This window comes from Pogona vitticeps, chromosome 1 (assembly GCF_051106095.1).
Source record: "Pogona vitticeps strain Pit_001003342236 chromosome 1, PviZW2.1, whole genome shotgun sequence".
Lineage (NCBI taxonomy): Eukaryota > Metazoa > Chordata > Lepidosauria > Squamata > Agamidae > Pogona > Pogona vitticeps.
The window spans coordinates 20,881,434-20,895,861 of NC_135783.1; the positions used below are offsets into that span (position 1 = coordinate 20,881,434).

A 14,428-nucleotide genomic window follows, 5' to 3' on the forward strand; every position below is an offset into this window, starting at 1 on the left:
TTCTTAACCTTGGGTTACTCAGGAGTTTTGGACTGCAACTCCCAGAAGCCTTCACCATCAGCTGTGCTGGCTGGGGTTTCTGGGAGTTGCAGTTCAAAAACATCAGAGTAACAAAGGTTAAGAACCACTGGCCTAAACCATTGAGCTATCCATATGTTAAGAGAAAGCGGGGGGGGGGGGGAGAGTCAGTGCAATTCAAGTCTGTATAGTGTCCAGATCAAAGGAAGTAATAGGACTATCATATTCTTTGATAAGACTGTATCTGGAATGTTTTTAGAAGAGGTAGCTATGTAAGCTAGCTAGAACTGGGAATTTTTTTATCCAGTTCTGGGCACCAGTTTAAGAATAATGCCAACAAATTGGGATGCAATCAGAACAAGATAGCAAAGGGTCTGGAAACCTAGTCCTATTAAGAATATGGAGTTTAGTACATTTAGCCTCAGGAAGCAACAACTGAGAGGTGATGTGACAAATGCCATCAAATATTTGAAGGGCGGTCACATGGAAGATGGCACAAACTTGTTGCTATTCCAGAAGATGGGACTCAACCTAACCAATTACTGTACAAGAAAAGAGATTTCAACTAAAGGTTAGCAAGATCTGTCTGACAATAAGAGTCGTTCAATAACAAAATGGACTAATTCACATGGTGGTGTACTCTTTGCTGGTTTTTACATGTGCAATACCCATCTGTCATTGATGTTTCAGCTGTGGATTTCCCTGTCAGGGACTTGGACCCTTGAACCCCTTCTGGCTCTCAGTCCATGAAACACCTTTTATCTTCAGCTCCTGTCAAGAAGTGGAATCTTGTAAGGTGCTAGCACAGGTATTTTCCACAGTTGTATGCAACTTTGGAACACCTTCCCAGAAATATTAGTTGTGGAGTTATTTCCCTTTAAACAGTGTCAAAACTTGAAACTATTTTCCCATGTGGTTGAGATGGGTTCGTTTCTACTGCTTCTATTTCATACTGCATTATTTTAAATGTTTTTACTGCACATTAATAGGAGTTAATAAATATTACCAAGCTATCAAATCACTGTCCTAGAATTCCCACTTTGCCTATGGTCACACATTAAGCATCACATTTCATTTGCAAACGAAAGGGTAAAAAGGAACTACAGTACTTACCCAGCCCTTTTGATCTTGTATGTACCTTTCTTCTCCGCATTTAATTATGGGGAGTTAAAACTTCATGGAGAAAGTACAACATCGTGATTATATTCACAGGTGGGTACGCGGCACTGTACATAACTTGCATTGAGATAATATTATACCAACCTACCCCTAGGAGTTTTATTACGGCTGGAGATGACCTACGGAACAACAACATTCCTTTCGAGAAGACGGGCAAAGGAACAATGTGCTAAATCGGACGACTCCGACGGCAGTAGGGCTTTAGTATGATTGCACGGGTTGGTCCGCTGGTGTCAGCCTGTCACGTTTTAGAATAATCCGGCTTTTGCAGTCTATCCCTCCCTCAAAATGTCCCCGGGGGTGGCATGCCTCGTGTGACTCAGGGCGGCGCAAGCGGGAACGAGGCGCTTAATGCAGCCCCCGGGTGTCTCGCTGGAGGGCTGGGCTTTTTTGCAGCGTGGCGGAGGAGCCGCGGGTGGCGTCGTGTGCCCGCACCACCTGAGGTCCCGGTGCAAGCCGGCAAGGGTGGGGCGAGGCGGCGCTGCCGCTGCGGAGGCTGGAGCTGATGTCAGGCTGATGCTGATGCTGCGCGCGGTGCATTGTGGGCGAATCTCGCAACCAGCGCCGCTGCTGCTGCCGCCGCCGCCGCCTCCTCCTCCTCCCTTCTTCTTCTCCCTCCTGCCGCCGCGGACCCACTGCGAGGCCGGTGCGGGAGAGGGGGAGAGGATGTGCCCCGGGCGGCCCCCACAGGAGGATCAGCAGCCACAGCCGCCGCGGGCGGAGCGCCAGACAGTCCCCGGCAGGGCAGGGAGCTACGCGCCAGTGCCGCACTGACCGAAAGCAGCGGGGAGGGGAGGGGATGCGTCGCCCTCACCGACGGCTGCGGCAGGGACCAGGTGAGCGAAGGGAGGGAAGGCCTCTCCCCCCCCGGCCCGCCGAGAAGGGAAAGGGGCGGCAGGGAGGGCTCCTCCCCGGACTCGATCCTTGGGGGAGGCGAGAAAGAGAGGTCGGGGGCCCCTGCGGGCAGGGCCCGGCCTGGACCCCTCCGCTCAAGGTCCGGCCTGGCGGTGCATTGTGGGAGTTGTAGTTCTGGCAGCGGAGGAGGAACGGGGGGCTAAGGAAGGAGGAGGGGGGTTTGGCAAGACACGGATTCTCGGCTCCCAGAATGCCCCGGGGGGGTGGGATTGACGGGACGCGTGGCCAGTCGCGAGTTGGGGTGTCGCCACGGGGTGTGGAAAGCGAAGGGGGCCAAAAGGAGGAGACGAGTGGGAGCGAGCTGCAGTGCAGGCAGAAGGAATGGGGCGGCGGGGCGGGGCCTCGGAAGGGTGGGACTCGCGTTTTACCTGAGGGACAAATGGAGCGCGCGGGCGGGGCGGGAGGGGGGAAAGAGCGGGAGAGGCCGTTACGCTTTTGTCGCCACAGGGGCGTGGGGGAGGGGGGGAGTCCCCCTGGGACCTGGGAGGTCGTGAGGGGCATGGCAGGAGAGCGAAATGGAAATGGGTTGGCTCCCTACGGTTGCTTGAATTTGTGCTGGAGTAAGACCAGGGTGCCTGTCCCACCCTGTGAGCTGAGGTAAAAATATGCACAGCCTTTCCTCTCGACTCTGTGTGCGACGTTTGTCCCTTTCAAAAGAAAGTGTAGCTATATCCCTCGCTGTTAGAGCGACTTTGGGGACTTTTGAGGGACGCTAATAATCAGGGTGTTTCTGCTTCTGCCATTTGAGCATTCACTTTCTATGTTTAAAGGGCGCTGATATTTGGGAAGCTCTGTTCCATATACAGCCCCAGCCTGCTTATATCCCTCGTGTGGTTTAGCTATATTAAAAAAAGAGAGAGAGGCATATGTGTCAGTAATTGCCAACTCGAAAAAAGAAAACGACATGTTGTGGGCTTGTTCTTGTGAACAATTTTTGTATTTATTTCTTTGATGTCTACACAGAGTTTAGCGGGAATCAGATGGGAGTTTCAGATGTTGTATTAGAAGGGTTGATAAGATGAGGCTCCAGTGGTTATAGCTTTGTTGAAGAAGTTGCCTTTGAATAGGAGGAGTCAATATCAAATATAAGCAGGAACACAACCGAAGAGGCAGAGATTAAAATAGGAGAAGTTGACAAAAGGTGCTGATGGATCATAACCTTGAAAAGACTGGAGAAGTTTACCTTATTTTGTGGCAACCTTTATCCTGGTGATAGCATAAATGTTGTGTGACATTTATGCTATCTCATGTGACTGAGCTGTTAGTTTCAATAGGAGGGCAGTACTTTCAAGAATAATTTGAAGGAGGGAGGTGTGCTCTGTAACAATAGTTAATAAAACAGCATGCCCAGTTCATATTTCCAAGACCTAATTCCTTCTATTCAGTAATAAAGAATACACTGATCCAGTGCTTTTTGAGAGAAGATGAGAAATTCACAATCCCTGCATTCTTTTTAGAGTGATCACGTTTATAAATATGAAGCCTTCCAATTTATTTTCACACTGGTTTGTCCTTTAAATTTTCATGGAATAATGGATTCAGAAGGGGTCTATAAGGCCATCAAGTCCAACCCCCTGCACAATGCTGGAATCCAAATCAAAGTATATCTGACAATGGTTGTCTAATTTTCTCTTGAGTGCTTCCAGTGTTGGAGCACTCACTGTCTCTCCAGGTAATTGGTTCTATTGTTGTACTGCTCCAACAGTTAAGCTTTTCCTGCTATTCATCCGAAATCTGGCTTCCTACAACTTGGGCTTATTATCACATGTCCTGCACTCTGGGATGACTGAGAACAGACCCTGCCCTCCACTGAATGATGATCTTTCAAGTATCTGAAGAGTACTGTCCTATCTCCCATCAAGTTTTTTCCCCCCTCAAGGCTTTTTCTTTTTTATCCTCTCCAAATACTTTTGTTCTGCCATTTGTTGTTGTTTAGTCATTAAGTTGTGTCCGACTCTTCGTGACCCCATGGACCAGAGCACGCCAAGCCCTCCTGTCTTCCACTGCCTCCCTGAGTTGGGTCAAATTTATGCTGGTAGCTTCAGTGACACTGTCCAACCATCTCGTCCTCTCTCGTCCCCTTCTCCTCTTGCCTTCACACTTTCCCAACATCAGGGGCTTTTCCAGGGAGTCTTCTCATGAGATGACCAAAGTATTGGAGCCTCAGCTTCAGGATCTATCCTTCCAGTGAGCACTCAGGGTTGATTTCCTTGAGAATGGCTAGGTTTGTTCTCCTTGCAGTCCAGAGGACTCTCAAGAGCCTCCTCCAGCACCACAATTCAAAAGCATCAATTCTTTGGCGGTCAGCCTTCTTTATGGTCCAGCTCCCACGTCCATACATTACTACTGTACAGTACAGGAAAAAACATAGCTTTGACTATGTGGACTTTTGTCGGCAAGGTGATGTCTCTGCTTTTTAAGATGCTGTCGAGGTTTGTTATCACTTTCCTCCCAAGAAGCAGGCATATTTTAATTTTGTAACTGCTGTCACCATCTGCAGTGATCATGGAGCCCAAGAAAGTAAAATCTGTCACTGCCTCCATATCTTCCCCTTCTCTCCTATCCAGCTGTAACTGTTGCTTCCTGTCCCACATATAGATTTCTCAGAGGATAAGGTGGTCAGGCACTCCCATTTCTTTAAGAACTTGCCATAGTTTGCTGTGGTCCACACAGTCAAAGGCTTTTACATAGTCAATGAAGCAGAAGTAGCTGTTTTTCTGGAACTCTCTGGCTTTCTCCATAATCCAGCGCATATTAGCAATTTGGGCTGTAATACTGCCATATGATAACCTATTCATTACTGGTTTTCTATAATTCATTTTTATTGTTCTCTATGTTATGTGTCCCCTATTTTTTCACATTTTAGTTTATTGTTCATTTATAGCACACCTGGGTAAGTCAGGAAGTTTCAGCAACTGTACTTTTTAGTCTCACCACTCATTTTTAGTTGCTGGCAAATATTGGGGTCAGTGAAGCATTTGAATGGATCCTTTAAGCATGTGATATTGTAATATCCAAATATCTAAACCTATTGATTAATTTGATCATTGCCTTCTATTAACTCATTGCTATTTCTAATTAGTCAAAATAGCAATAACTGCTTGCTGGTGAGGTTGTTAGTGCAAGCTGGCAAATTATGTCACCGTTGTAGTAAAAGTGGGATCTACTGGGGTTTTTTTTGCCTCTTTCATGCATTCAGGGTATTTAGTAACAGGTGGGCAGGGTATTTAGTAACAGGTGAGCAGAATCCAGTATAACAAATGTGCAACTCATATTTTTATTGAATATTTTATATTGTTTAGACTACTATGTTTTCCTCATTATCTGGTGTTAGAAAGGATAGTGTTAAGAGGTAGAAAACTCCCATAAGGAACTGAAAGTATGAAATGGTGTAGAATCTTTTCAAAAAAGCATAGGAAACTATCTTACGCTGAGATGGGTATACTGAGATCTAAATACACTAGTTCTATTTTGTCTGCACTGGTTGACAGTGGGTATTTCGGGCAGGTGGACAACTTGTGTCTCTACTGATGTTGCTAAACTGCAATCACTACCAGCCTTAGCAAGCAAACCCAGTGGTAGGAGTTGCAGTCTAACAATAGTTGGAGAGCCACACATTGCCCACCCCTGTGTTATTTAATTTACTGAAATAAACATTTGTTGTAGCTAAATTATCTAGTAAAATAGTTACCCCACTTTTTATCCAAGAACTTTAGCAAGGTTCCTAATTTGGAACAGGAAAGAAAATCATGTTACTACAGCATCTAATTATTATTTACAATCTATTGTATCCATGGCACCAAATCTTTACCCAGCTCCTAGGTTAAGCAGAAATTGTATGTCTTTGTACATTATAGGGCAATGGATCAATTTGTTTCCCTACAAAATTTATTTCTGAGACTCTTGTGTTCCTTTTGTAATTGCTTTTATGAGCAGGTCATAGTAGCTTTGGCTTCAGCTTATGTGAAAACATTTGATGGGATTCAGATGGAGGCATATTTAGAATACACCCAGTGAAATCTGTTGAACTTAATTTAGCTATCACTGAGTACCAATGGCAAGAATCCTACTGGAATTTTACTCTGGACGAAATGAAATTTTATAAGTTGCCTTGGAAAATGGCAAGTAATAAGGTGCCTCTTGAATCTTAGATTACATTCTTGATTGCATGCCAGTCACATGACCAGGCATCTTGTTAATTAGGTGAAGTTCACCACACAACTTAGCAACTTCACTTACTCCAGGATAAAATCCCAATGGGGGTCTGGACACTGATTTTAGAAGACCTATTCCTAAATCTAGATTCAGCCTGTCTGGTGATTTTTAGCTGTTAGCATCATTTACTCTACCTTTTGATTACACCAAAGATAAAACAGAACAGTGAAAAGTTTTTGCACTCATGAAATGATTGACAGCTGACAAATACAGTAGGAAGTTAGAAAATAACTTATTTGAATTGCCTTTGATGTAAGATTGTAAAATCATGGAAGAGATGTAAGGTAAAGCTATAGGTAAGGTTCGAAGCAAAGCCTAAGAAAAGAAAATGAAAATTTAAAAATGTCACTTCTAGCAGACATACATTTTATTTGCAAAAGTTTTTAAGTAAGATATTATTAAAGTTAGATGTGGCTCATAATGGTGGCCCATCTAGCTAGGCACTGATACCAGTTCTTCAGAGTTTCAGGCCCAGGATCTTGCCCCATACTTCTATATGCAACCTTTAACTGGAAGATTTAAGATATTGAATCTGGAGTCTTCTCCATGCATACCTTGCGATAAATCACGGAGCTGTTGCCTCTCTTAATTATAAATACTTTAAATGCCACTGATTTATGTGATTGTGTAGTAAGTGTAACCAAGACTGGCTTTATCCCTATGCAGTAATTTTTATTAAGAGAAAGAAAAGATAATGACAGCCCAGTTTGAATCTAAAATAGCACATGTGTGAATGACTAGAGGGAGAATATTTTAAATAAAATATTTATATTCTATAAAGCAGGAAATTGAGGAAATTTGTCTTCAGCAAGTTTTCCCAAGTCTAACTTAATATCAAGGCAATCCTGTTTTGAGATAAAGACAGAAAGTAATTAACATCAAATAAATGTACATGACTGTATGGAAGTAAGTCCCACTGAGTTGTGCAGGACTTCTGAATATACATGCATATGATTGCACTGTTAGTGGGCTTTATTGAGGCTCTTGAGTTCTTTATTTTAAATATCAAATCCAAATCTCAAAGGTGTAATTGCATAAAACTTTGTAAATCTCATAATCTCAGTGCTTGGTCTGGGGAGTCATAAATAGGGCATTTTTACAGACTTCATTGTAAATTGATCATCTGTAGTTAGGTCTCTGACTGCAGAGCCAGAACTTGGGAGTTCAATTCCCCCTTGTGGCTTCAGGGAAAAGAATTACAGTACATAGCTTGTGTGGCCTTGGGCAAACTGCATAATCCTAGGATGCCCCCCCCCCCAAAGGAGGGAATGGTCAACCACTTCAAAGTACAATACTCTCTTATTTTCTAAGGTAGTAAATTGGATTAGGTGAGAGTTGTGTAGAATTGGAACTTTGTTGTTTTATGTGCAGATATGTTTATGGCCACATTATTCAGTGTATTCTTAATTTATTACCTGTGTTGCTGCTGTTGGCTCTTCAGTGAATTATTTGCCCAAATCAGTTAAATTCCTGATTTTCTTATTTTAAGGAGTGTTACATATTCATGAATCCAAACGAGAGGTGTACTTGCTGAAAAGGTATCTGGCATATAATGAAGGTAAAGGTAAAGGTAAAGGTAAAGGTTCCCCTTGACAATTTTTTGTCCAGTCGTGTCCGACTCTAGGGGGCGACGCTCATCCCGCTCTTCAAGCCATAGAGCCAGCGTTTTGTCCGAAGACAATCTTTCTGTGGTCACATGGCCAGTGTGATTTAGACACGGAATGCTGTTTACCTTCCCACCGCTATTTATCTACTTGCATTTGCATGCTTTCGAACCGCTAGGTTGGCGGGAGCTGCGACAAGCGACGGGTGCTCATTCTGTCGCGTGGATTTGATCTTACGACTGCTGGATCTTCTGACCCCGCAGCACAGGCTTCTGCGGTTTAGCCCACAGTGCCACCACGTCCCAATGTCCCACCACGTCCCACCACATCATATAATGAAAGATGTGCTTTAATTGGAGGCTGTGATATGTAAGGAAATTTTCTTAATTTTTTCAGATGTACAGTGGTGCCTCGCTTAACGAGCGCACCGCATAACAACGAAATCGCATAGTGATCCGTTTTTTCGGATCGCTAATGCGATCGCTCAACGTTTTTCTAATAGGGCTAAATTCGCTTTGCAAAGACCGGTAAGCGTTTCGCTTACCGATCTTCGCAAAACGAAGCCCGACGATCAGCTGTTCGGCGGCCAAAATGGCCACCGGAAGCCCGGAAATGGCCCAAAATGGCCGCGTGCAGCGTTTTCGCGCCCTCGTTAAGCGAGGCGAGGGCGCGAAAATGGCTGTCGGCCATTAAGAAGCTTCGTTGAACGGTGAGTATTTGGCCCATTTGGAACGCATTAAGCCATGTTTAATGCGTTCCAGTGGAAATCCCTGCCCCGTTCAACGATGCTTCAGCATAGCGAAGGTTAATCCGGAACGGATTAACCTCGCTATGCGAGGCACCACTGTACTGTAGTTGTAAATCTGTGGAGGCTTTTCCCTCAGCTCCGTTTTTGTGAGGGGATGAAAGGTCTCACTTATTTGTAAAGTCACACACACCCGCTTCCCCAACAGGGCTTGGGGGTTTCTGCTGTGGAGTATCTGTTACAGGACACTGAAGACTCAATAATCCAAGCCCTTAAAGTTTCTCTCTCCTTTACTAGCTAGCATGATTTTTGGTATATCTGCAGAGCAAATAAGGTCTGGGCAATGTGTTTTACATAAGGATGAGTGGACTTTTATTAGGTTTTAAAGAAAAATAGTACAACAGTGTCATGTTAAGGGAAAATAATAACACACTGCTCCTTTTTGGGCACAACATAAGTGTTCAGAACATGTGCAAGCATTTCTGAATGACAAACACAGCAAAAAATTATTCATCTTTCTAGATGATCCTTAAGTTATTTAAAATTATCAAGCTTCCTTGGTTCATTACCTACCACAATTACTACAGCAGAGACCCATCTCTCACTTTTCTCTGTTGCCAGAACAAAAGGACAAATAAATTTTCCGAGTCTGGTAGGTTGAATATCCTTGAATGATGCTAGCTGGCTAATATTTATTGGCTAATATTTATGAGGCAGCAGCGGCAACACTAAAATCACTACCACATATAGTATTTCATGATATTAACTCTTTCCCAGAATTGTGCCAATCTGTAATATAGCATATTATTCTTGATGATGCATAATAGCATGACTGGATCCATTGACCTGTCAATTTGACAGCCACCTTGGTCTCACAAGAATGGGGAGAAAGGTGGCATATTAATAATGCCAATAAATAATAATAGATAAATAATTCATTGGAATGTATTCTTTACTTTGAATATGAAGGAGCAAGCAGACGTGTACCTTGTTAAGTAGATATTTAGCTTGCTGGCCCTACCACCTCTTCTTCCTGCTTTGTAAAGAAATAGTAACAGAGCTTTTTTTGCTCATCCAGTTCACTGTGAAAAGTGTAGCCATCTGAGTACTAAATAAAATGTTACAACTTACCTCTGCCCTGTCTGTTAATTGTTTTCTCGTTCTGAAAACAAATACTGTACTGTGTTAAATGAATTAATTAATGAATGCAATGGCTTATATGAACTGAAATGGGAAGAAATCAGGTCACATTGCATTATGATTCGTGGACACTGTTCAGTATTTTTTAGTAATACATAGAACTAAAAGCATTGTCCGGAAGTGACATATGCAATAAACCCATTGTTTTCCATTGGATCTCCTCCTGAACATACACCTATATGTAGAATTGCAATAGTCATTGTAAAATTTTGATCTTGAAGTGGTGAAGAGATATAATATAGGTCAGTTTTACAGCACCTGGAAATGCTTGAAAGCAATGTGAATTGAAGGATGAGGAGCTTTGAACTTGAGCCAACATTCTCAATCTAGAAGACAGATCTTATTTTTAAGGAGTTGCAAGTAACTTTCTGTCTGAAGTATAAATGTATTGCATGGTACTTCCCTTCATGACTTGTGTGTGACCTGACGGGCCCACTCAGGACACTGCTGTACCACTATGTTTTTGTGATTGAAACATCCAGAATTCAAATTGGCCCAAGGTGCTTTTACAGTTTTATTAACGGTGTAAAGGTAAAGGTAAAGGTTCCCCTTGACAATTTTTGTCCAGTCGTGTCCGACTCTAGGGGGTGGCACTCATCCCGCTCTTCAAGCCATAGAGCCAGCGTTTTGTCCGAAGACAATCTTTCCATGGTCACATGGCCAGTGTGATTTAGACACGGAACGCTGTTTACCTTCCCACCGAGATGGTACCTATTTATCTACTCGCATTTTTTGCATGCTTTCGAACCGCTAGGTTGGCGGGAGCTGGGACAAGCAACGGGCGCTCACTCCGTCGCGTGGATTCGATCTTACGACTGCTTGGTCTTCTGACCCTGCAGCTCAGGCTTCGGCGGTTTAGCCCACCAAGAAAAATGCTTTGCTTTCTTTTATTAACGGTGGACCATTACTTAAAGAAAGCAAAGCATTTTTCTTGGCATGGTTAACCATTCCTTTTTCTCCCCTGTCTGCCTACCCTTATGCTGGGGTGTGGATTGGATGCTACTGATGTTGTTGGTTTGTAATTCCTGTCAGCCTCAGCTTTATCTAGCTGAATGACAAGGACCAGTGGGAGTTACAGTTCAGGGACGGGCCAACTGTTCTCCACTCCAATCATATTCCTTTATGATCTCTCTTTATGATCTCTCTTTACTATAACAAGCATATCGGAACTTCTGTCTGCTAATTTTCTCAATTCTCCCCCCTTTATGTTCTCTTTAAATATGCTTTCTTCCTTTTGCTCTCATCTGTTCCAACCACTGTGTCTCCCCCTCCCAATTACATACGTAGATCTCTTTGCTGTTCCTTTTCTTCTTTCCATTCCCGTTAGCCTTCTTATCTTTATTATTCCTTGCTGAGCTTAGTGGTAAGGATGGGAAGTTGGCACAGCAGTATAGCTGCCTGAAGTAAAACTTCTGAATTTTAGAAGAACAGGAATAATCTAGAAGCTAGTGCAGGCATTTTCATCTTCATCAAACTATTAGCAAGCAAAAAAGGCTTTCTTTTTGGGGGGCCTGAGGGCTTGAACAAAAGTGAGTAATCCACTAAATTGAGGAGATACGGTTTTGTGGAATGGTCCCTCCCCCAACTTTGCTTCTCTGATTCATTTTGCTGATTATTTAGCAAGTTTATGTGGGAGTAAGTCTCAGTGATCTTCTGATTTGGCTTGCACTGTCAATCTCCCATGCCCCAAACCCCACCTAATATGATACCTTTAAATCTTTTGCTCTGTCTTGCTGAATAAAGCAACTTTGGGGGTGTTGTGGGGAAGGAGAAGGAGTCTTGTGAAAAGAAATAAGGCATTGAAAGGTAAAAAAAGTTTCTCTTTGTAGTTCGGATTTAAAAATAGAATGTCATGGAATGGCACACTGTGATTTTGTATTTTTCTACTTCAATCATTGTCCTTTCTTTGGTGTCTTACTTAAAACTGCAGTGCTTGAATTAAGTAAACTGCTTAGGGGAGTATTCTGCCTGCTTTGTAAAACAGCTTTGGGTTTTTAATTTTCTGTAGATGGCCACCTCCTGATTATGATAAGGATCACTTTAACACTCTGAACTTATTAGTTTTGTCTGGTTTTGGAAACTTAAGCTAGGATGGGTCTAGTTTGTATACATATGGAAGACTACCAAGAGTGGTACCAGGAATGTCTTGGTTGGGCTAACAAGAATCTTTTTAGAGACCCTGGAGAGTCATTGCTATTTAGAGTGGACCATGCAGGGATGGATGGAGAAATGGTGTGACTGAGTATAAATTTATATATCTTCCTATAATAGTGGCAAGAGGGGACGTGGTGGCGAGAGGGACGTGCTGGCGCTGTGGGTTAAACCTCAGACGTCTCTGTGCTGTAAGGTCTGTAGATCTTCATCTGTAAGATCGAATCCACGTGATGGAGTGAGCGCCTGTTGCTTGTCCCAGTTCCCACCAACCTAGCGGTTCGAAAGCATGCAAATGCAAGTAGGGACCACCTCGGTGGGAAGGTATCAGCGTTCTGTGTCTAAGTTGCACTGGCCATTTGACCACGGAAGATTGTCTTCGGACAAAAACGCTGGCTCTATGGCTTGGAAACGGGGATGAGCACCGCCCCATAGAATCGAACACGACGGGGCAAAAAATGTCAAGGGGAACCTTTACCTTTACATATAATAGTGGCCTGCATAAAAATGTTTTTGTGCTCTTAAAGCACAGATTAATTCTCTCTCTTTCTTCATTGACTCACAATATTGGTTTGGTGTGTATGCTGGTATGTCAGATGATTTTTCTTTCTTTTTTCTTTGTCTTAAAAAGGAGAAATTGGATTCTGGTAGCCTTGGTTGTTTTGAGGATTTGTGACGTAATTTCTTTATGAAGTTGTTGGGGAGTGAAAAGCTCATCCATTCTTCTATAAAACTTTCCTTCTTTAGGTCTTTGACAGCCACCTACATGGCATCATTGGGCAGTTTACAGGTGATAATTTAAACCCCACATAACATACATTCAACAATATGGTGATTCCCAAGAATAGGTCTAAAATTCATTAAAAAACAGGAGAGGGGATTAAAATTAACATTAAAATTAACAGTATCCTGGAGAGTTAGTTGTTGAAGTCAGCTCTGAATAATTCAGTTTTCACCAATTTCCTGAACATAGGGAGAGATGGAGCTTGTCATATATCAGTTGGCAATTCATTCCAGGGTCTGGGGACCACCACTGAAAAGGTCTGATTTCTTATCTGCTTTTTTACCTCCCTCGATGTGGCAGTTTTTAGCAACATGAACTGAGAGAAGTGGGTGAAATGGGTAGCTGATTTCTGAGAGAGAAATTCCAGAGATGTATTTTCCTAAACCATTAAGGGTAAGGGGCAATGTGTAGCCTGCATAATTAAATTATAAACCACCCAGAGAGATGGTATATAAGCAGGAAACTTCAACTTTTGCTTTTGCTTCCCCTCCCATGCTTCCTTGCATGGGAAGGGAAGCAAAACAGCCATGTTACAAGCCATGATGGGGATGTATAATTCCCCAGACTTAAAAGGAAGGTACTTCAAAATGCCAGATGCAGGGGAGTGGTTTCAGGAGACAGGTATCTAGTTGACTCATGTGCTTCCAGAGGTATCTGGTGGAGCCACTGTGAGATACAGGAAGCTGGACTAGATGGGCCCTCGCCTGCTCTAGCAGGGCTCTTCTTATGTTCTTATGTAATGAGAGCATATTTATGTAATCTTGAGACCAGTAGTGTTAGTTGCTCTGAACTAATTTTGGTGTTTAATTTTCCAGCTTTCTATGAGCTAAAAGTCTATCCCAGTTCTGTCACTCTTACATTTGATTTTTCCAGAAGATGGGCCTTGTAAAGTGCCAGTAAAGAATCTCTAATAGAGACCCTTTCCTGGGTAATCAAGTGAGAAGTAGGGGTCTCAGAGGAGAGAAGGCCAGACAGCAGAGTTTGGGATTGCAGTTGTCACCTAACCACTTCTTTGCCACATGAAAAATAATTGCTTAACTGTCCCCTTCTTTTCATAGCATAAAATTAACCAGTCAGTGTTTTTGTTGTCATAGAACTTTACCTTAAATATTCAAGCAATCTATCAGTATAAAGCATTTGCACTTACATGTTTGCACTATATTTATTCCATTTGCTTCTGTGTCTTTTTAAAGAAATGCTGCATATCTACAAATTAATATTTTTATTCAGAAAAAAATAGGAATGATGGAGGCAAAAACCATTAGCAAGCCATGTGGAAAATTGGAATTTCTGGAGATATCCTGCCTTTAATACACTCTTAAAGTCATGGTTGTAATAGATGCTTCTGACACCATGTAATAGCTGCTCCTTAGGGAAAACTCACAGAGCACTCAGATGTCCCACTGGCGAAGGAAAGGTTTATTCAACATACAGGCAAGACAATCACATACATCCATAGTAAAAAGAGAACTGCAAGACATTTGCTGGCTAAATATAGTTCAACTGTGTTGGCAAGCTGTTCATCTTAAAGGGGCACTACACCACTATGGTGGTGTAAATACAAGTGCCGATTTTGCTTTTAGGAGATCTGACTATGGGGGCTTACTGGATTTTCTT

The 14,428-nt window shown here is 42.8% G+C and overlaps 1 protein-coding gene across 1 annotated transcript in view; it reads left to right on the forward strand.

Moving 5' to 3' along the window:
• Positions 1–1,769: 1,769 nt before the first annotated feature.
• The window catches only part of TTBK1 (tau tubulin kinase 1), a 126,802-nt gene continuing 114,143 nt past the window's right edge, over positions 1,770–14,428 (forward strand). The window contains exon 1 of the mRNA XM_072989176.2: positions 1,770–2,033. The gene's annotated coding sequence lies outside the window, so the exon portion shown is untranslated. The remainder of the gene's footprint in view (positions 2,034–14,428) is intronic.